Raw genomic sequence first — 22,675 nt, 5'->3', positions numbered from 1 at the left:
AAATCTTGTATCAATTTATCTTTTTTTTTTTTCAATTTATCAATGTATATTAGCATAATTTATCCAGATTTAGTGGATTTTTGAAAATTCCAGATGCTCTTTAACCACTTCTGGACCGGAAAGAGAGAAAACACTTATTTACAAAATTTTATAACAGAAACTAAGAAAAACTTTTTTTTTTTCAAACATTTTTCAATCTTTTATTAATTTGTTTAGTAAAAAAAAAAAAAAAACCCACAGGTGATCAAATACCACCAAAAGAAAGCTCTATTTGTGTGAAAAAAAAAAAAATGATACAAATGTAATTACTTCTGGACCGGAAAGATTTCCCCCCTTAGAGCCGGTTCACACTACCGCGACCAGAAAGTCGCCCCATGAAGGAGCGACTTTTTAGCGTGACTTTGAAGAGACTTGTTTAGAGACTTGTAAGAGACTTGTAAGAGACTTGTGCACTACTTTGAAGAGACTTAAATGATAGGCGACTTTGTCTGTGGGGAATGCCTGGCTAATCTTTTTCTTCTTCCTGGAAAGTCTGATCACAGTCGCTTGAAAATAGATAAGGATCCTGTAACGGAACAGGGCACCCCTGAGCGGGTACCTCCGTTGACAGATGCTCCTAGTGCTTCCCGAGGGCTCCAAGCACTCCACCAGACACCGTAAGCACTTCAGAATCCACGAACCGCCGCAGCTTGGTTAGGGTCTTGGCATCTCCTACCCACCCTAGACCTACGACAAGGCTCCAGGTTCCTGTGGGTGAACCTCTCTTTCCCCAGAGAGTGGAACACAAACAAGCTCTTACACAAGCACTTACAAGAGCTCAGTGATTATCCAAGGGAGTATGGAGGACATAGCAATCCCTTACAGCAGATTCCCCCAATAAGAGACAGAACTCTAGATTGAGGTGAAGGAACTCAAAACAACTTTATTGAACAAGACTTATATACAGAATTTGGAACATCCCGTCCCCAACAACCGCTTTCCTATTGGTCAATTGAAAAGTACCTGTGATCTCCTTCAGGTCCTCCTTAGCCATGCAAATGAGGACTTGAAAATGAGTCAGCAGGGATTGGTGCGATAGCTTGACCAGAAGGACTGCCATGTGCAATGAGACAGAAGCCCCCAGGGGGCAATCAATGTACACAATAGCCAGACACAGAACAATGGGAGGTCATTAGCACTTACAATGAGACAGGGCAATCCACATTCCCTCCCAATACACAAACAAAAGGAACACCTGTCTGACATTGAAAGATATGTAATATACACAGCATTTAGGAATTACAGATTTCATGGCAAATGGGAATAAATCTTAATATTTCTATATGGAGATATTGCTGGCAAATATGAAGCAATCCAAACCATTACTTATCTGTCTTTAAATTCCATTGACGGTGAATACCGTCACAGATCCGACTTAGAGGCGACTCCCATTGAAGTCTATGTGCACAAGTCGGATAGAGGTCGCCTTGAAGTAGTACAGGAACCTTTTCTGAAGTCGGAGCGACTTCAGTAGTGCATTTGAAGACGGCTCTCATTCATTTACATTGAATTTGTAATGACAAGTGACTTGGGGTGGCTTGAGGGCACACAAGTCGTGTCCCAAGTTGGAGTAGTGTGAACCGACTCTTAATGATCAGGCCATTTTTTTGCGATATGACACTGCGTTAATATAAACTGACAATTGCGCGGTCGTGCGACGCTGTACACAACTAAGATTGAGGTCCTTTTTCCCCCCATTCCTTTTTACTAGTAATGGCACCAACGCCTTGTCCTTGTTACCCGAAACTACACCTGTGTGATTTTTATTTTTTTGCGCTATAAACAAAAAAAGAGCGAAAATTCTTATTCTTATTTTTTTTTTTTTTTGCCCGAGAATTGAAAATTCTTTTGCTGTTTTAACCACTTCTGGACCGGAAGATTTTCCTTCGTAATGACCAGGCCATTTTTTTTTTTGCGATTCGGCACTGCGTTACTTTAACTAAAATTTGCGCAGTCATGTGACGATGTACCCAAATAAAATTGACGTCCTTTTTTTCCCACAAATAGAGCTTTCTTTTGGTGGTATTTGATCACCTGTGCAATTTTTAATATTTTACGCTATAAACAAAAAAAGAGGAGCGACAATTCTGAAAAAAAAAAAATATATATACTTTTTTAGGATGCTTTTTTTACCAAAGATATGTAGCAGAATACATCTTGGGCAATATTTATGAATAAATAAATTATTTTTTTTTAACCAGTTCTGGACCGGATGGATTTTCCTCCTTAACCACTTGCCGACCGCTCACTCGAGCTCTACTGCGGCAAAGTGGTTAGTTATCGTCCAGCGACGTAGACCTACGTCCCTGGACTCCTCCCCTTGTGGGCGGCGCACGCGCACCGCCGGAGGCTCGCTCCCGCTGTATTCATACACAGCGGGAGTCGGGCCAGGGGAGGAGCGGCGGCGATCGCCGCTGCTCTTCCCTGATCGCCGGGGAATCAAGTTTGGAGATCCGCCCGCTTGTGTAAACAAAGCAGGCGGATCTCCTAAGTGACAGGCAGGGACAGATTGCAGTGTTCAGCATAGCTGAACCTGCGATCTGTCCCTGTGTCACACAGTCACCTCCCCCCCCCACATGTTAGTAATCACCAGGCATACATTAACCCCTCCCTCTCCAATAAAATTAACCCCTTCCCTGCCAGTGTCATTTTTACCATAACAGTGCATATGTATAGCACTGATTACTGCAGTAATGTCACTGGTACCCCCAAAAGTGTCAAAAATGTCAGTCAAGGGTCCGATCTGTCCGCCGCAATGTCGCAGTCCCGCAAAAAAAATCGCAGATTGCCTCCATTGCCAAAAAAAACCCACCAAAAATGACAGAAATCTTTCCCTTAGTTAGTAAACGAAATAACTTTTGCGCAAACCAATCAAAATACGCTTATTGTGATTTTTTTTTACCAAACATAGGTAGCAGAAAATAAATTGGACAAAAATTTAAAAAATGTTGATTTTTTCATTTTTTGGGGGGGGGGAATTTCATATAAAAAAATTTGAAAAATATTGTTATTTTTTCAAAATTTACGCTCTTTTTTTGTTTATAGCGCAAAAAGTAAAAATTGCACAGGTGATCAAATACCACCAAAAGAAAGCTCTGTTTGTGGGAAAAAAAGGACGTACATTTCGTCTGGGTACAGCGTCGCACCACCGCGCAAATGTCAGTTAAAGTCGCACAGTGCCGATTCGCAAAAAGTGGCCTGGACGTAAGACAGCAAAATCCTCCGGTGGTAAAGTGGTTAATGACCAGGCCATTTTTTTTTTTTTTTGCGATTCGGCACTCCGTTATTTTAACTAAAATTTGCGCGGTCGTGCAACGCTGTACCTAAATAAAATTGATGTCCTTTTATCCCCATAAATAGAGCTTTCTTTTCATGGTATTTGATCACCTCTGCGATTTTTTATATTTTGCGCTATAAACAAAAAAATAAAAGAAAACAACAATTCTGAAAAAAAAAATATATTTTTTACTTTCTGCAATATAACATTCCCAATAACAAAAAAAAAAATTTAAAAAAATGTTTTTTTCATCATTTTAGGCCAATTTGTATTCTGCTACATCATTTTTAGTAAAAAAAAAAGAATTCCCAATAAGCGTATTTTGATTGGTTTGCACAAAAGTTATCACGTCTAAAAACTAGAGGAAAGATTTATGTCATTTTGATTTATTTATTTATTTATTGTTTACTAGTAATGAGATTTTTAGCAGGATGTGACATTGCGGCGGACAGATCGGACCGCCTAACTGACATTTTTGACATTTTTGGGGGGACCAGTGACATTACTACAGTAATCAGTGCTAAAAATATGCACTGTTATTGTAATAATGACACTGGCAGGGAAGGAGTTAACACCAGGGGCGATCAAAGGGTTAAATGTGTCCCTAGGGGGATGCTTTCTAACTGTATGGGGGAGGGGCTTTCTGCATGAACACAGAGACCTGTGTTCCTAAATAGGAAGATCCCTGTGTTCATAACTGATGGAACACCGGACTGCTGTGTATACAATGGCAGACCGCCGTTCTGTCTCCAGGGGGAGCGAACACGGGTGCCCAGCGGCAATCGCGGCAGCCGGACCCACTGATTGGCTCCCCCCTGTAGCCAATCATCGTGTGCACACGTGCCCTCACTAGTGCAGTTACGTCGTTTCCCGGGACAGAGCCAACTTGCTGCAGTATGTGTACAGCTGGGGGTTGGCAAGTGGGTAAACCCCAATTAAACTTTTCATTTAATTGAGCCACATAACTTCCAGGGGCATCAAAACAAAATCTGTGCTAAGTCTTACAGTTCATTTTCTTAAATAAAAAGCCACAACTTGAGTAAAAAAGCCCGTCTCCTGCCATCATGCTGCAAAGAAGGACTCTAGGGGCTTGTTTACATATGGACTCAGGGGGGTGCTTATCCACTTGACCTCCGGAAGGTTTTACCCCCCTTCATGACCAGGGCATTTCATGTATTCGGCACTGCGCTACTTTAACCACTTAAGGACAGAGCCCATTTTCGACACATGTTGTTCACAAGTTAAAATCAGTATTTTTTGCTAGAAAACTACTTAGAACCCCCAAACATTATATATATATAGCCGACTGCCGGCTCTAAAAAAAACGGTACCAGGGTGATGCCTCTAGCTAGAGGCATCACCCCGAAACAACCACTTAAAGTCAACCGACGTAGCGCTACGTGGCTGATCGGTAAGTGGTTAAATAAAGATTGAAAAATGTTTGAAAGAAAAAAGTTTTTCTTAGTTTCTGTGATAAAATTTTGTAAATAATTATGTTTTCTCCTTTACTGATTGGCACATACGGTAGCCCGATCCCGGACACAGTCCAACCAGCCGATAACACGGCTTCTCACCAGCAGAAACCATGGTGTGGCACTGGAATTTAGAGTCAGGCTAATCTGCTTAGTCCCTAGAAGCTTCTTATGCAACTGGACCTGTAAGCACCAAGTGGTCATCAATGCCTAACCTGGCTCTCTCTAGCCTATGCTGCATATTGAGCCTTGAGCTAAAACTAGCCTTAAAATCCGAGAGCAGGAGGGACAGGGCTAACTAAAATAACAGGTGCTGTATATAAACCCTATTGCAAGAAACAGGTTCACCTACTTATATACAGCAAGGTGACCACTACACATCAACACCTTTCACAGACTTAGCTATTTGGTATAGTGCATGATAGGAAATAACAGGGGGACAGATAGCCTTGTAGCCAGGTGATGGACTACGGAAACATGGAGAATGAGATATTTTCCATTTTCTTCTGGGCGGGGGGGGGGGGGGGAGCTAAAGTTAAGCAAACCCATAAACGTCAATGTGTAGCACTTGGAATCCTGGGAATTGTAGTGCAAAACAGCAGCCATGTAATACAGGAACTAACTTTCTGGACTGCAGATTCCAATGGCAACAGCAGAGAGTTATGGAGAGAGGATATGTAATAAGCTGCCTGGGAAAATTCTGGGTCTTGGCACTGATGAAAGGGAGAGAGAGAGAGAGAGCACCAGTGTCCAAATATTCTTAAAGAGCTCTGCCAGGTGATTGCCAGACCATTATTCTTAATCTTTGCGGATAGTCCACAGATGGGTATGGTGCCAGCTGATTGGAAAAAAGCCAACATGGTACCAATATTTAAAAAGGGGCCGAGATATATCCCGGGTAACTATAGGCCGGTCAGCCTAACATCTGTAGTCTGCAAGATTTTGGAGGGGATGTTAAGGGACCACATACAAGACTTTAGTAATAAAAACGGTATTATTAGTAGTAATCAGCATGGATTCATGAAAAATCGTTCTTGCCAGACCAATCTATTAACCTTCTATGATGAAGTGAGCTGCCACCTAGATAAAGGTAAGCCTGTGGATGTGGTGTATCTGGACTTTGCAAAGGCCTTTGACACCGTTCCCCACAAATGCTTACTGTACAAACTAAGGAAGGTAGGTATGGACCATAAGGTGAGTACCTGGATAGAGAACTGGCTCCAGGGGAGAGTCCAGAGGGTGGTGATTAATGGGGAGTACTCGGATTGGGCGGGTGTGGAAAGTGGGGTCCCCCAGGGTTCTTTCCTGGGACCAATCCTGTTTAATTTATTCATAAATGATCTAGAGGAGGGGATATATAGTACAATCTCAGTATTTGCGGATGATACTAAACTAGGCATGCCAATATCTTCTATGCAGGATGTGGAAACCTTACAAGCGGACCTGAACAAAATAACGGGGTGGGCAACTACATGGCAGATAAGGTTTAATGTTGAAAAATGTAAAGTAATGCACTTGGGCATCAGAAACACGAAAGCAAGCTACTCACTAGGGGGGGGGGGGGCCTCTGGGTGAATCTAAGATGGAAAAGGACCTGGGGGTCCTAGTGGACAACAGGCTTGGCAGTGGCATGCAATGCCAAGCCGCTGCAAGCAAAGCCAACAGAATACTGGCATGTATAAAAAAGGGGATTCACTCCAGAAATAGAGAGATTATTCTCCCACTCTACAAGACTCTGGTCCGGCCACATCTGGAGTATGCTGTCCAGTTCTGGGCACCGGTCCTCAGGAAGGATGTGCTGGAACTGGAGAGAGTCCAGAGAAGGGCAACAAAAATAATTAGGGGAATGGAGGACATCAGCTATGAGGAAAGACTACAAGCACTGAACTTATTCTCTCTGGAGAAGAGACGATTGAGGGGGGATATGATATCAATGTACAAATACTGTACTGGTGACCCTAGCATAAGGAACAAACTATTCAGAGAAAGGGAATACAATAAGACATGTGGCCACTCACTAAAACTAGAGGAAAGGTGGTTTAACCTTAACATACGTAAAGGGTTCTTCACTGTCAGAGCAGTAAGGATGTGGAATTCTCTTCCACAAGTAGTGGTATCAGCAAGGAGCATTGATAGTTTTAAAAACTTTTTGATGGGCACCTTAAAGACCACAACATACAGGGGTATACAATGTACGGTTATCAGCAAACACACACACACATATCATAGGTTTAACTGGATGGACGGATGTCTTTTTTCAACCTCACAAACTATGTAACTATGTCATTTTAACCTGTCAGTGGGGATGCAAGGGTGAGACAGCGAATGGGGACACCCAGGGGCAATGAAGCACTGCCCACATTACGGATCCTACACCGCTGATCAATGAAGGCTTTTAGGGAGAAATTGATTGGGCCCATTCTACAGCAAGAATCCAGAGCAGCATCCTGGGAACAGAGGGCTCATCCCCCACCGTTCAAACAGTTAGCAGGAACTGAATCACTAGAGAGGATATTAAGTCTATCACAGACATACCACACCTGTGCCATACTTATTCAGCATCTATACCACATCCATACCGCATATATACTGCCCCTATACCAACTCTTTACGCATTATAGCAAACCTTTACTGCACCTGAACTACATCTACCCTTGAACCTGTGCCAACTTGTACCTGTCATTAAGTGCAATTACCCCATTAAAGGGCCCCAACAAAAGCCAGTTGAAGGACAGCTCAAAGGACTACCCCTCCCATAATAATGGAGACATATGATCTAAATTCCTCTCCTTCTTCTCTCTCCACTTCCTTCCTCTGGTGTTTCTAACCCAGCTAGCAGGGCCAGAAAATACTTGTCTATAACCAACCAACTCTGTGGTAATTACCCACTTGCCAACAGCGCTATATTCAAAACATGGCTACAGCGCTAAACTTATTTGGTTCAGATGGTGTCAAGCGTGTGTGGCAGCAACCAGGAGAGGAGTACAAAGACAAGTGGGTCTTGCCTACAGTCAAGCATGGTGGTGGGAGTGTCATGGTCTGGGGCTGCATGAGTGCTGGTTGCACTGGGGAGCTACAGTTCATTGAGGGAACCATGAATGCCATCATGTACTGTGACATACTAAAGCAGAGCATGATCCCCTCCCTTCAGAGACTGGGCCGCAGGGCAGTATTCCAACATGATAATGACCCCAAACACACCTCCAAGACGACCACTGCTTTGCTAAAGAAGCTGACGGTAAAGGTGATGGACTGGCCAAGCATGTCTCCAGACCTAAACCCTATTGAGCATCTTTGGGGCATCCTCAAATGGAAGGCAGAGAAGTGCAAGGTCTCTAACATCCACCAGCTCCGTGATGTCATCATGGAGGAGTGGAAGAGGACTCCAGTGGCAACCTGTGAAGCTCTGGTGAACTCCGTGCCCAAGAAGGTTAAGGCAGTGCTGGAAAATAATGGTGGCCACAAAAAACATTGACACTTTGGGCCCAATTTGGACATTTTCACTTAGGGGTGTACTCACTTTTGTTGCCAGCGGTTTAGACATTAATGGCGGTGTGTTGAGTTATTTTGAGGGGTCAGCAGATTTACACTGTTATACAAGCTGTACACTCACTACTTTACATTGTAGCAAAGTGTCATTTCTTCATTGTTGTCACATGAAAAGATAGAATAAATTATTTACAAAAATGTGAGGGGTGTACTCACTTTTGTGAGATACTGTATTTACAAATGTGTGCAACTAAACCCTTTGTTTTTAATGTGAATTGTTAGGCACGGTTTGTTTGCAGGCTGGCAGGTAAGTGTCCTGGGACATTTTTGTTTGTTTTTCGAGAAGGTCTGAGCTATCCTCCTGAGAAATATGTGCCCCTAACCCTCTCCACAGAGTGTTTTTAGCAAATAATACCCTTAAAAGACTAAAGTGATGACCCCAAACCTTCCTTGTGTTTTTAACCGCTTGCCGACCGCCGCAAGTACATATACTGCGGCGGTCAGCCCCGTGCAGGCAAAGTGTCGTATGGGAACGTCACTCGCCTGCAAGCCAATAGGGGGCGAGCACACGCCGCCGGAGGCGCACTCCCGCCCCTGCTCGTTCACTGTGATCCCCGCGCATGTGACCGGCGAACCGATGTCCGCCGGTCTTTTGCGATCGTCCGGTACAGAGGGAGAAAGGCAGGCGGCTAATGTAAACAAAGCCACCTGTCACTCTCCCCTGTGTAACAGCACAGATCACTCGGTCCTGCTATGTAGGATCGTATATCTCTGTAGTTACACAAACAGCCACATCCCATAACAGTTAGAAGCACGCCCCTAGGGACACACTTAACCCCTCCTTCTCCAATAAAGTTAACCCCTTCCCTGCCAGTGTACTTTTTACAGTAAGCATATGTATAGCACTGATTACTGTAGTAATGTCACTGGTACTCCCAAAAGTGTCAAAAATGTCAGTCAAGGGTCCGATCTGTCCGAATGTCGCAGTCCCACAAAAAAAATCGCGATCGCCACCATTACTCGTTAAAAAAAAAAACAATAAAAATGACAAAAATCTTTCTCTTAGTTAGTAAACGCAATATCTTTTGTGCAAACCAATCAAAATACGCCTATTGCAATTTTTTTTTAACCAAAAAAATGTAGCAGAAAACAAATTGGCCTAAAATTTTAAAAAAATTGATTTTTACATTTTTTGGGGGGAATTTCATATAAAAAATGTGAAAAATATTGTTATTTTTGCAAAATTGACGCTCTTCTTTTGTGATCAAAAAATCCCACAGGTGATCAAATACCACCAAAAGAAAGCTCTGTTTGTGGGAAAAAAAGGACGTCACATTAGTTTAGGTACAGCGTCGCACGACCGCGCAATTTTCTGTTAAAGTCACGTAGTGCCGAATCGCAAAATAGGTCCTGGTCAGGAAGGGGGTAAAATCTTCCGGGGCTTAAGTGGTTAAGGAAGACATTTTTATTGTGGGGTAACAAAGTTCATTCTCCACCCAATTTTTCTAATCCCTGCTTACTTGATGATGTGTTGCCCTCAACCCTCCCACCCACCAGATCCAGGGTTGTCCTGCTGCAATCCACTTCTCCACTGCCACCACTTGGGTCACATGCTGCCATCTCCCTCCATGATGTGGGAGGCAGCCATATCTTCCAAGTTCAGGCAGGCCAGTCTGCCTCCTCCTTTTATGAACAGAAGCCTATGCCACCTGGGATATGTGATGTACAGTACATAAGACCGAAGGCACCAGCAACCTTGACTAGGTGTGAATGGAGGACAGGGGCCAGGCAGGAACTTGGACCATAGATGTGTATATAGTGAAGGTGTGAGATGGTGGGTGAAGGTCCACTTTAAATTCTGGCCAGCAACAGTGTTATGGGGGTCATTCTACATTTCTGTGTAGCACTTCTCCCGTAGGAGCTGCTGGTTACGGATTCCCCTGGCTTACCCATAGCAACAACTTGATAATGCAGAGTATTTCAAGTGGATGGCTCAGTCAAAAATCAGTCCAGGGGATTAGTTTTTTTAGTTGTTTTATTGAGAACTGAAATAGGAGAAGGGATGAGTGAGATCCAACTGAATGAACTATGCACAATGTCAGGACTCTAATTGCATTAAATGTGGCAAGGCTGCTGCTTCACCTTGCCAACATAGTGAAGTAGATAATAAGTGAACTATTCAATGAATCTCTCCTCAGGGCCCTACACGGCACCCCCCTTTACCCTTAATCTTCAGGGCTATACTTGCACCCCCTTTACTCTGGCGTACTGTGTGAGCTGGCCATCTATCCTCTGACTTCACTGGAGTGGTCCCCCTTCCTGGGCAGACCCTTAGGCAAGTCCCCTGGTATTCACGGACACTGTTTTTCCCAGATGACTCTGCCAGTGGCTCCACTGTCAGCTATACAGGATCCTTTAGACTCAGCTCCACACCTGGTTCACTAGGCCGACTGCCTAAGACCACCTTCCTCAGACAGCAGGAGGAGAGACAGCCGTCAGCCTCCTCCTGGGACTCTGCTTCCCACCAAAGATGCCCCGTCACATGTCCCCCTGGCTTTTATGAGCAATACCAGGATGCACTGCGGGAGTGCCCTTTCACTGGGACTCTCAAAAAAGCCAATGTGTCACTGGCTGGGTTTCCTCCACTGTCCAAAAGGCTCTCCTATTGTATACAGTGGGGACACTCCCTCAGACCCAGTGAATCACACCTGGAAACATGCAACAGGCAAACCTAACTGATAAGGCTCCTCTCATATGCAGATGGAGCATAACAATTCTTTTACATCTAGCACCTAACTAGGAGGGTGCTACATCTGTATTTAGATGTACTTGGACATTGACCAATGATTTATTCACCATTGCCAATTTGCACAACACAATAGATAAGTAAGCGCACTAACCCTTCTACATTCAGCAAACTCCAATAAAAGCACTTTTCTCTAGAGGCAATACTATGGAATCTTTACTTATGGAATATATTCTCCCGGGGGAAATTGTGTTTATAAGATATAACAATGTATACAATACAGAAGCCTGCCAAGAATTCTCGTGGCCTGATTCTAAATGTTTGCACACCCTGATATAATTACCCGCCGAGCTCTGAAACTTCATCCCTAATGTATAGAAGAATATTAATTTGTATAAGAGGTACACCTGCTGCACACCTTGTTTGTATTGTGATGCCTATAAACATAAGTAATTGCTTATTTCACGGTAACTCAACCAATTAATTAATAAACTCACTTGGGATTAGCAACTGAAGTTGAAAATAGAGAAAGTAAACTTATTAAAATATATCACGTATCACTAATTTACTAGCAGATATCAGTCTGGATGTCTCACCACTTCTTCAAACTCAATCTATCCAAAACCGAATTTATAATTTTTCCTCCAAAACATGCCCTTTCCCCTGGTCTCTCTGTCAAAATCGATGGCACAACTATCAGCCCATCCCCACATGCCAAGGTCCTAGGTGTGGTCCTGGACTCTGAACTCTCCTTCAAGCCCCACATCCAATCACTGTCCAAATCTTGCCTCCACAACATCTCCAAAATACGTCCCTTTCTAACCAATAACACAACAAAGCTCCTAGTTCACTCCCTGGTCATCTTGCATCTCGGCTACTGCAATTTCCTTCTCTTTGACTTAACTCTACATAGGCTATCCCCCCTTCAATCCATCATGAATGTTGCTGCCAGACTCATCAACCTTACCAATCGCTCAGTGTCCGCTGCTCCTCTGTCAATCCCTCAACTGGATTCCGCCAAACCCAACAAATTCAATTTAGTTTCAATATTTTTATTGAGTTTTCCAAAACAAGAAAAGAAGAGCGTTAGAGCCGGTTCACACTACTCCGACTTGGGACACGACTTGTGTGCCCTCAAGTCACCCCAAGTCTCTTGTCATCACAAATTCAATGTAAATGAATGAGAGCCGTCTTAACATGAACTACTGAACTCGCTCCGACTTCAGAAAAGGTTCCTGTACTACTTCAAGGCGACCTCTATCCGACCTGTGCCCATAGACTTCAATGGTAGTCGCTTCTAAGTCGGATCCTTATCTATTTTCAAGCAACTTGTTATCAGACTTTCCAGGAAGAAGAAAAAGATTAGCCAGGCATTCCCCACAGACAAAGTCGCCTATCATTTAAGTCTCTTCAAAGTAGTGCACAAGTCTCTTCCAAGTCTCTTCCAAGTCTCTTCCAAGTCTCTTCCAAGTCTCTAAACAAGTCTCTTCAAAGTCACGCTAAAAAGCCGCTCCTTCATGGGGCGACTTTCTGGTCGCGGTAGTGTGAACCGGCTCTTACAAACATATAGTAACAACAAATCCTATAGCAACAACAAATTGTTCTATAAGAAAAAGTAAATTATAAAACACAGTGGTTGGAAATACAATGTCAAGTAAAGACTATAATGATTGGAGTATGCGTGGAACACATGTGTAGCTCGGGGAATTCGGGGTGCTGAGCCCCAGCTGGGAACAAACTGCACCTTGGGGTGGGGAATAGAACCGGTCTACATTGTTATTTGCATCCTCATTTTAGTTAATTTATAGTTCCATAACAAACAACGAGGAAATTCAACCACGGATATACAACAAGAGGAAAGTTATACATAAATTGTTTTACAAGAGAACAGTTAGAAACTTCACTCAGCATGAAGAATCTGATGATACTATGATACAGGAGTGCATAGCGTTAAACGTGTATCCTAGACGTACCGCGGGAAGAGGACATAACTTCTGCCCATAAATGCACTCCGCATGAGACAATTTTTAAACAGTTTTAAACTATATAAAGACCATTAACGGTAGGTAGGCCCAACATCCTAGAGCTTCGTGGGCCGACATAGAATTTAGGCTAGCCTTGTATACATTATGGGGTCGAAATATTATAAAGATGGTGCCCTTATTTCAAAAGTTTAAAATTATAGTTAAAGGGGTATTAAGCATTGAGCTTAGTTATTTCTGAAGTACCACAACGACCAAGGGGACCACACATTTTAAGTAGCTGCAAGCCTACGCTGCGTTTGTGCAAATCAGAGTTCATAGTTATAGTGGAGTTTAGTCGTGTCAAAAATCTCCCTGAGTGTTGGTATGGGTTCTGTCTTCCATTGGTATGGGTTCTGTCTTCCACCTTCTAGCAATGGCTAGTCTAGTGGCCAATAATATATGAGTCAAAATTACTCTAAAGGTTAGGGGAATATCTTCTATACCAATGTTTACGATCACCAGGCCTGACGAAGGACATATGGTGAGACCTGTAATTTGGGATAGAATGCGGAAAATTCCCAGCCAGAGCCCGGCGAGCTTGCTATATGCCCAGAATATGTGGAAAAGTTTGCCGGTTTGTCCGCATGCCCTCCAACAGTTAGGTGAGTGGCCGGTATGAAATTTAGAGATGCGGTAGGGTGTGAGATACCAACGCAGCATAAGTTTGTGCATTAACTCCCACAACCCTGCGTATTTAGTCGCAGTGAGGCATGTGCAAAGTGCTGTCTGCCAATGTTTGGTCTTGAAGGAGGTATCCAGGTCTCTCTCCCAAGCCAGAATTTGGGGAATTTTAGTGAATTCTGCTTTATCTCTATGTGTTACATAGAATAAGGGGATGCCTCCTTTTGGGTAAGTCTGGGATTTGAGATACCTAGCTACTTTTAGGGGGATCCTACACTTGATGTCTGGAGTTTTGTGGAGAAAGGATAAAATGCGTAAATATTTGTAGTGTTGTGAGGAGAAAGTATTTTAAGCATAAGTCTTCTGCACATAGAATAAAAAGTCACAACTACACTTTTTTTTTTTTTGCTTTCAAGAATTAGTAATTTTACACCCCACTCATTTTACTCTTTTTTTTTTTTCTCTCACAAATTGGGGTCAGATGGGTGTAACCCCCCTCCCCCCCCCAGGAAACTGAGAGGGGACCCCATTCCTTTTTTTTTTCACAGAGGTTTTTTCAAACACTGAGGGTTCACCACATTAAACACTTTTATAATCATTACAATTATACACCCCTCCACTTTCTTTTCACCTTCCCCCGTTTTTCCCCCCCTTTTTTTTTTTTGTCGCCCTCTTTTTCCCCTGGTGGATGGGAATAGACTATGTGACTGTACCGATATATAACGTCAGGAATATTTTCAGTCTGTACTATAATTTACACATAAAGTTTGATGGCTTTCCATTCCCCCCTCCCCCCCCCCCCCCTTCAAATAATTTTTTTTTTTTTTTTTCTGAATCATGGATAGCAAAGTCCAATATCCATTGATTATAATGTAAAAGGGTGCCATAGTTTAGAAAGGAAAAATAGTGGAAGCTATAAATATACGGGAACGGGTCCGGGTGGGTGAGGAGGGGTGAGGTAGGGGCGAGCTGCCCTGATCATATCTGGCCCTAAACCCCAATTAGGAAACAAGCTCTAGATAACAGGAGGAAGTCAAAGAAGAGAGCTTCATAACAAGGGTTAAATAAAGAGGAACCCAACCTCTTTTTAGGAGGGTTTCGAGGGGTTAGAACCCCCGAGAGTGGGTGTTTGTGTTTTAGGGGAAATTTTTTCTTTTTTTTTTTTCCTTTCTTTTTTTTTTTTCCTTCTCCCTGTATTGACCCAGGGGAGGAATATGGAAGCAGTACGTATCTTAACAATAAACGCGAAAGGTCTTAATATACCGGAAAAAAGACGAATTTTGTTAAATGATCTCAAAAGTTCTAAGATAGATATAGCCTTCATACAGGAGACGCACTTTCGAGATGATAGATTACCAATTTTAAAAAATAGATTCTACCCAACAGCATACCATGCAACAAATGAAGAAACCAAATCCAAGGGAGTCTCAATTATCATTGCACATAACGTGCCATGGAAATATGAACAGATGATCAAAGACCCCAACGGGAGATCACTTTTCCTAAAGGGAACCATAGGTAACGTCAAGGTTACACTAGCCACAATCTATGCACCCAACAGTCAACAAGATGTATTTATTGGGAAGAAAATCAGGGAATTAACAGAGTACAAAGAAGGCCATCTAATAGTGGGAGGTGATTTTAATATCCCTTTAACCGCCTTAGCGGTAATCCCGAGCGTGACTCGGGGTTGATTTTTCATTGCAGAAGCGGTAACCCCGAGTCACGCTCGGGGTGGATTGCAGAGAGCGCAGCGGAGCTTCTCTTACCTTATCCTGGCGATCCAGCGATGATCTCTCATTGCTGCGATCGCCAGCCGAGAGTCCCGCCGCTCCTCCGTCCTCCGTCGGTACGATCACTTCCTAGTTCCGTTCCCTGCAGCAGCAATGCTGCATGGGAGCGGAACTAGGGAGGGAAATTCAAAAAAAAAAAAAAAAAAAAAACGTTGCACAAAACACACTTTATATTATATTATATATATATATGTATATATATATATATATATATATATATATATATGGATGCATATATATATATATATATATATATATATATAGATGCATATATATATATATATATATATATATATATATATATATATATATATATATGCATATATATATGTATATATATATGCATATATATATGTATATATATATATATATATATATATATATATATATGCATGCATATATATATATATATATATATATATATAAAATTATATTATTGATTCAATTATAATTCATGCGTTATATATTATATATATATATACACACACACACACATATCTATATATAATATATAATGCATGAATTATAATCTAATCAATAATATAATTTTATTATATATATTATATATTAAATAATAAAATAATATTATTGATTCGATTATAATTCATGCGTTTGTGTTTCAAATTTATCACATCTGGGATGTCTACTAGACTCTTGTTTTGGTCAGGTTTAAGTCAGTAATTACTAAGAATTATAGGCCTATAATACATAACGCCAAATTTCCATGAAAAGAATTGTACCGCTTTTGGTATGTAATTCCTGACATAATCATACCGCCAGGGAGGTTAATCCCCTCAGAGGATACATCAGTAGGAAAGTCCTCAATTTCAGCAAGGAACAGGAAACATATATCAAATACCCTGCATGACGCCCAGTTGATAGACGCGTGGCGTTTAACACACCCAGGCGAACGCGACTACACGTTTTTCTCTTCGGTATACCATCAATATTCGAGGATTGATTATTTTTTTATACCGCATAACCAACTACATGCTATTAGGAATATCCAGATAGGCCTAATTACATGGTCAGACCACGCCCCAATTAGGATGGATTATGAACTGGGTGGCAAGCAGGAGGGGGGACATCGTATATGTAGGTTAAATGAAAGCCTATTACAGGATGAAACAGTCAAAATGGACATAAAAAGAGAATTAGAGGAATTTTTTCTAATCAATAAAACAACAGATACAGAGCCAAGTGTCATATGGGAGGCACATAAAGCTGTAATTAGAGGCATTCTGATCAAACATGGCTCTAGAATAAAAAAAAAACGAACAGCACAATTAGAGAACCTTCTTTTAAAACTACAAAAGTTAGAGGCATTATATAAACATGAAAACTCTTTAACTACGAAAGATAGCCTGATGGCAGTAAGGAAGGAAATTAATGACATACTCTTTTACAAAGCAAGATCAGCACTACAGATTAGTCGTAAAAAGGCATATGAATTGGGAGATAAGTGTGGGAAATCTCTGGGAAGGGCGCTTCATGAACAGACGTTAAAAACATACGTCCCACAAATAACAACGAGGAAAGGCCAGAAGGTAGTACTCTCAAGACAGATTGCTCATGAATTTAGAACATACTACTCATCATTATACAATCTGCGACCTCGGAACCTGACTCCATCTCAAATAGAGAACTATTTAGAGACATCTCAGATGCCATGCCTATCAGAGAGCGAGAGAGAGGACTTGGGTTCCGAGATCACAGAAGATGAATTAAATGTAGCAATCTCCAACTTAAAGGAAGGAAAAGCACCAGGCCCTGATGGATATACAATTCACTATTATAAAATGTATACACCTCAATTAAAGAAATTTATGTTAGAAATGTTTAATGCATAGGGTAAAGGTAAGAAAATATTAAAAGAAACCCTACAAGCACATATAACAGTAATACTTAAAGAAGATAAAGATCCAGCATCCTGTTCAAGTTACAGACCAATTTCGTTATTAAATACAGATCTGAAAATATTTACAAAAATTATAGCTACTAGAATTCAAAGCCATCTAGTAAAACTGGTAAATCTAGATCAAGTAGGGTTTACGCCGACAAGAGAAGCGCGTGACAATACAATAAAAGTATTGAACCTTCTATATGTAGCCCAGCACAAACAGATAAAAAGTATATTTGTAAGCACAGATGCTGAAAAAGCTTTTGATAGAGTAAGTTGGAGGTTTATGATGGCAGTATTAAGATATGTGGGTATGGACGAAACCATGTTGAACTGGATCTCGCAGATCTACTCGGACCCATCGGCAAAGGTGAGAGTGAATGGCATGTTGTCAGAAGACTTCTCGATCCAGAACGGAACCAGACAAGGTTGCCCCCTCTCCCCCTTATTATTTATCCTGACATTGGAGCCCTTCTTATGTAAAATAAGATCAAACCCAGATATTACAGGTATTAAAATTGGCCAAATTCAATATAAGATATCAGCCTTCGCAGACGACATGCTGTTCACTCTCACCAATCCGATCATCTCACTCCCGAACCTTTTGAGAGAATTCGATGAGTATAGAGAACTGTCTAATCTTAAAATAAACATAAATAAATCAGAAGCAATGAGAGTGGGGCTAGGACAGGAACTGTTACAACAGCTAAACTCAAATTTCAGATTAAAGTGGACCAGTAGATCGTTGAAATACTTGGGAATACAGATAACACCGAAATTCTCCCAGTTGTATGTAGAAAACTACCCTGCATTGTTGAAATCGGTACATATATTGCTGCAGAAATGGGGAAAGGGAGTGTTCTCATGGATGGCAAGATGCAATATCGTAAAAATGTCTATCTTACCAAAATTTCTGTACCTTTTTCAAACCCTACCCATATCCATTCCACAGAAATACTTTAAACAAATAGACAGTATATTGAAGGAATTTATATGGGCAGCTAAACATCCCAGACTGAGTAAGAAGGTGATGTCACTACGAAAAGAGGAAGGAGGACTGTCAGTCCCAGATATGAGGAGGTATTATCAGACCATACAGTTGGGTAGATTTGTAGATTGGTGTCGCCATAGGAAAACAAAACTATGGCCAACCATGGAACAAGCTCAAGTGGAAATTCCACTGGAAAGAGCTCCATTTTGTAGTAGCATTCAACCAGCCCCTATGAGAACACACCCGATTATAGGTCTTACAATTAAAACTTGTGCAAAAATTTTCCAACAATATAAACTGACAAGAAAATATTCCGCCTTGTTCCCGGTCCTGGGAAATCCTAGATTTACACCTGGTTACCAAGACAAAAAATTTAGAGATCTAATGGAAAAAGGTTTTTATCAGATAGACCACTTCATGACGCGAGAGGGATGGATAACAGAGAGGGAGCTGGTGGATCCCCTAGGGGACTTTCAGCTGGATAGATGGAGAGCGATCCAGCTCAGACATTTTCTGGGGACTTTACCAAAGCCTAATGAGGTGACATTACAATATACAAAATTTGAAGAGATTTGCGTACAAAAAGGGACATTAGCACATTCTATATCTAAATTGTACTCGATGCTGGGGGACAATGGAGATAACCGCCAACTATTATATATGAATGATTGGGAGAGTGAATTAAATAACACTTTCTCAGATGTAGAGAAAAAGCGGATGTTCCAGTTGGCCCACTCAACATCTATTAGTACAAAAATACAAGAGATGAATTACAAAATATTGTCAAGATGGTATCAAACTCCAGTTAAAATGCATAAAATAGCATCAACGAACACAGATGGATGTTGGAGATGTGGCGAGGGAAAAGGAACACTATTACATATATTTTGGCTATGTCCCAAAATGGAAAAATTCTGGAAACAGATTTATGAAATTATACAAACCCTGACAGAATACCAGCTGACAATGGACCCAGCCCTCTTCCTTCTTCACAAAACTAACATTCCATCTAAACAATACAAAAATTCAATAATACCCTACCTATTGAACGCAGCGAAAATGTGTATTCCCCTAAAGTGGAAAAAAGAGGAACCACCAGATATAAATATGTGGATAAATAAGGTGGAAGAGATTAACAAATTAGAAAACCTGGTATTGAAAGCCAATCACAAAACAGAAAAATACAAAATAATATGGAACGGATGGAATGAGTATATAATCTCGAGACGGCAGAATCCAGTATGAAGGCTTAGGAAACAGGGGGAACCCCACAATTAGGGAGAACTCCCTCGTCGTTTATTATGGTCAACTTTTCCTCCCCCCCCCCTGGGTCTCCCCTTCCCTCCTTCCCCCCCCCCTTTTTTTTTTTTTTTTTTTTTTCTTTGGGGTTCTGTTTAGTTCTGCATTGTTTAGTTTTCTTGTCTAGTGTTTAGTCTTGTTGTTTCCTCATGGTCTCTCAGAGTATTAAAAGAGAGGTCAGAGGGTTAAAGGTATTCAAACAGACCAGCAAATTGGAGGAATATGTAAGATGTCTACTTCTCATTGATATTGTTTTGTTATTCCTTTCTTTTGTACTCTCCCCATAGTGGGAAAAATAGTGAAGCTATAAAACCTTAACCTCTGTTATAATGTGAATAATACATGAAACCATGAATGTATAAGAAATGTATGTGAAAAATTATAAATAAATAAAATTTCGTAAAGCATAAGTCTTCTATGTTCTGAGGGTAGTATTATTGTACAGGTCGGATAGCCATTTAATGCCTCTACAGGTCCACTGGGCCAAGTATAAATGAGGAATCAAATAAGTTAAAACTCTAAGAGGGATGGGGACTTCAGGATTAGATTATTATTTCTGTATGGGGAGGTGTATGTCCTCCATGAAGCTACAGTGGACTGTATTGTGGAGAGAAGGGTTTCCAAAGTGTGCTGGATATGGCAGCTCACATGTAGGAAAGCTTCCAAATCTCCTTGGGTGATCATTGATCGTTCGATCATAAGGGTTGAAAAGTGGTTGTGAACCAACATTTGCTCTGAGATAGATTGGCAGCTAGATGGTAATCTTTTAGGTCTGGTACTCCCATTTCCCCAGCTCTTCTTAATTTAATTAATTTTGCGAAGGCGCAACGGGCCTTTCTACCCTTCCACAAATAGTTGTTGATAATGGATTGTATTGTCAAGAAAAATGAGCATGGGATTTGGATAGGTACCGTCCCAAAAGTGTATAGGATCTGAGGTAGCACTTGCATTTTAAATGGCGCCAGACGGCCTGACCAGGACAGTTCATGCTGTGCCAGTCATGACAGGGTGTGTTTTAGTTTGTCTATCCAGGGTAGATAGTTAGTCGACACTAGAGATGTGGGGGAGTTGGTGAGTGTGATACCCAAGTATGGAATACCCTTGTCTTCCCAGGAATATGGGTATGATTTTTTCATGACTTTTCTGGTTGTAGGATCTAACCCTAGGTCTAGTATGAACAACTTGGATTCATTTACTTTATAGTAAGAAACGTTGTTAAAGATGTGAAGGGACTGGCAGACTGAAGGCAAGATTCGGTTACCTGGGAAAGCATAAGTATGATTTAGTCTGCAAAAAGACCAATCACATGTTTTCATTTACCGATTTTAAAGCCATGGATTTTGGAGTGTTGTCTTATATGATATGCCAGTGGTTCTATTAAGAGGTTGAAGATAAAGAGTGACAGGGGACACCCTTGTCTGGTGCCATTTGTGATTAGGAAGGGTCGAGATAACACTCTTGAGGAGTAGACTCTGGCGGATGGGGATGTGTACAACGCTAGTATTGCCAAGAGGATGTGACCCGAGAAGCCAAATTTTTAGAGAGTTTTATTAAGATACCCCCAGTGAACCCTGTGATGGACTCCGCACACCCCGACTGGGTATCTCCACCAAGAAGCTGCTTCCAAAGCTCTGGAACACGAGACCTGTGAATCTGGCTATAGTTACCCCAAGAACTAGACAGTACAAGTTTTGGAGTCAACCAGAATGAACTGTTTATTGAAACACAGGCACAAAGAGATATACACTGTGGGAAAACCCCCCCTTAGCAGCCAATCAACATACACATATACATTCCATAATAAGTTGATCTTAAGGCAGACAGAAACAATAGAACAATGGGATATAGGCACTTAACAATAACAAACCCCACCCCACCTCACTATCTAGCAAGGTTCTATGAGACACTCCTACAATATTCTAGCAATCTGAAAAGTCAAACTGTTGATCTTTATATATTTCCTGAGGGACACTGTTCAGAAATATTATCGTTCCAAGTGAAAGAGACCATCACCCTTTCAACAGAAACCACACATATAGAACCCAGGATAACCGGGGTAACACGAAAGGCTGAGTCCAGTGTGGTTGTACAGCGAGTCTGATTAGTGCAGACCCAACTGGGGTTCTTGGTCACCCTGTGCCCCTAATAGACGCAGGGTGACTTACACATAAGAGGGGCCGGGGAAGCTGGACAAGGAGTTTCCCAACCTCTCTAAAGTAATCTGGGTTCCACAAGCCCCACAACCAAAGTGACTCACGTCACATATCTCCCCTTTCGGCAGGAGACTAACACAGAAGGAGACCCCAAACGGGTTGCCTTCGCAGTTAGTCCATAGTTCCAGTCCCCCGATGTCTGCACCCACACAGTACCCCAAACAAATTGTCTGGAACAGATCGTTACTCACCCAGCTAACCTACATAGTTACATAGATAGTCATGTTGAAAAAAGACACCATCTGGCTCAACCAATAAAAAAAAAAAAAAAAAACAGTAATGAAAACCCAACCAAACAATCCCATATACACAATCCAATACCCGCAGTTGATCCAGAGGAAGGCAAAAAAACCCCAGCAAAGCATGATCTGATTTGCTAAAGCAGGAGAAAATAAATTCCTTCCTGATCCCCCGAGAGGCAATCAGATCTTCCCTGGATCAACTTTACCTATAAATATTAGTACCCACTTATATTAAGTACACCCAGGAAAAAATCCAGGCCTTTTTTAAAGCAATCTAGTGAGCTGGCCAGAACCACCTCTGGAGGGAGTCTATTGCACATTTCCACAGCTCTTACGGTGAAGAAACCTTTCCATATTTGAAGGCGAAATCTGTTTTCCTCTGCTTCTCTCATAGAACATAACCCCTGCTGGGAAGAAGTGTGGACTAGTCCTTCTCCCTCAAGTCCATTTAGCCGCTGGAGAGAAGACAGGGAGGCTGGGCTCACTCCATCATTCTGTTGGGGATCTGGGCCGACTGCCCAGCATCCCTTGGGGTATCCAGGTCGAGACTGTACACTTTTTTTTGATGA

This window comes from Pelophylax lessonae (assembly GCF_965119305.1).
Source record: "Pelophylax lessonae genome assembly, chromosome: 1".
NCBI lineage: Eukaryota > Metazoa > Chordata > Amphibia > Anura > Ranidae > Pelophylax > Pelophylax lessonae.
The sequence above is the reverse complement of the archived record's forward strand: the minus strand, read 5'-3'. Positions refer to the sequence as shown.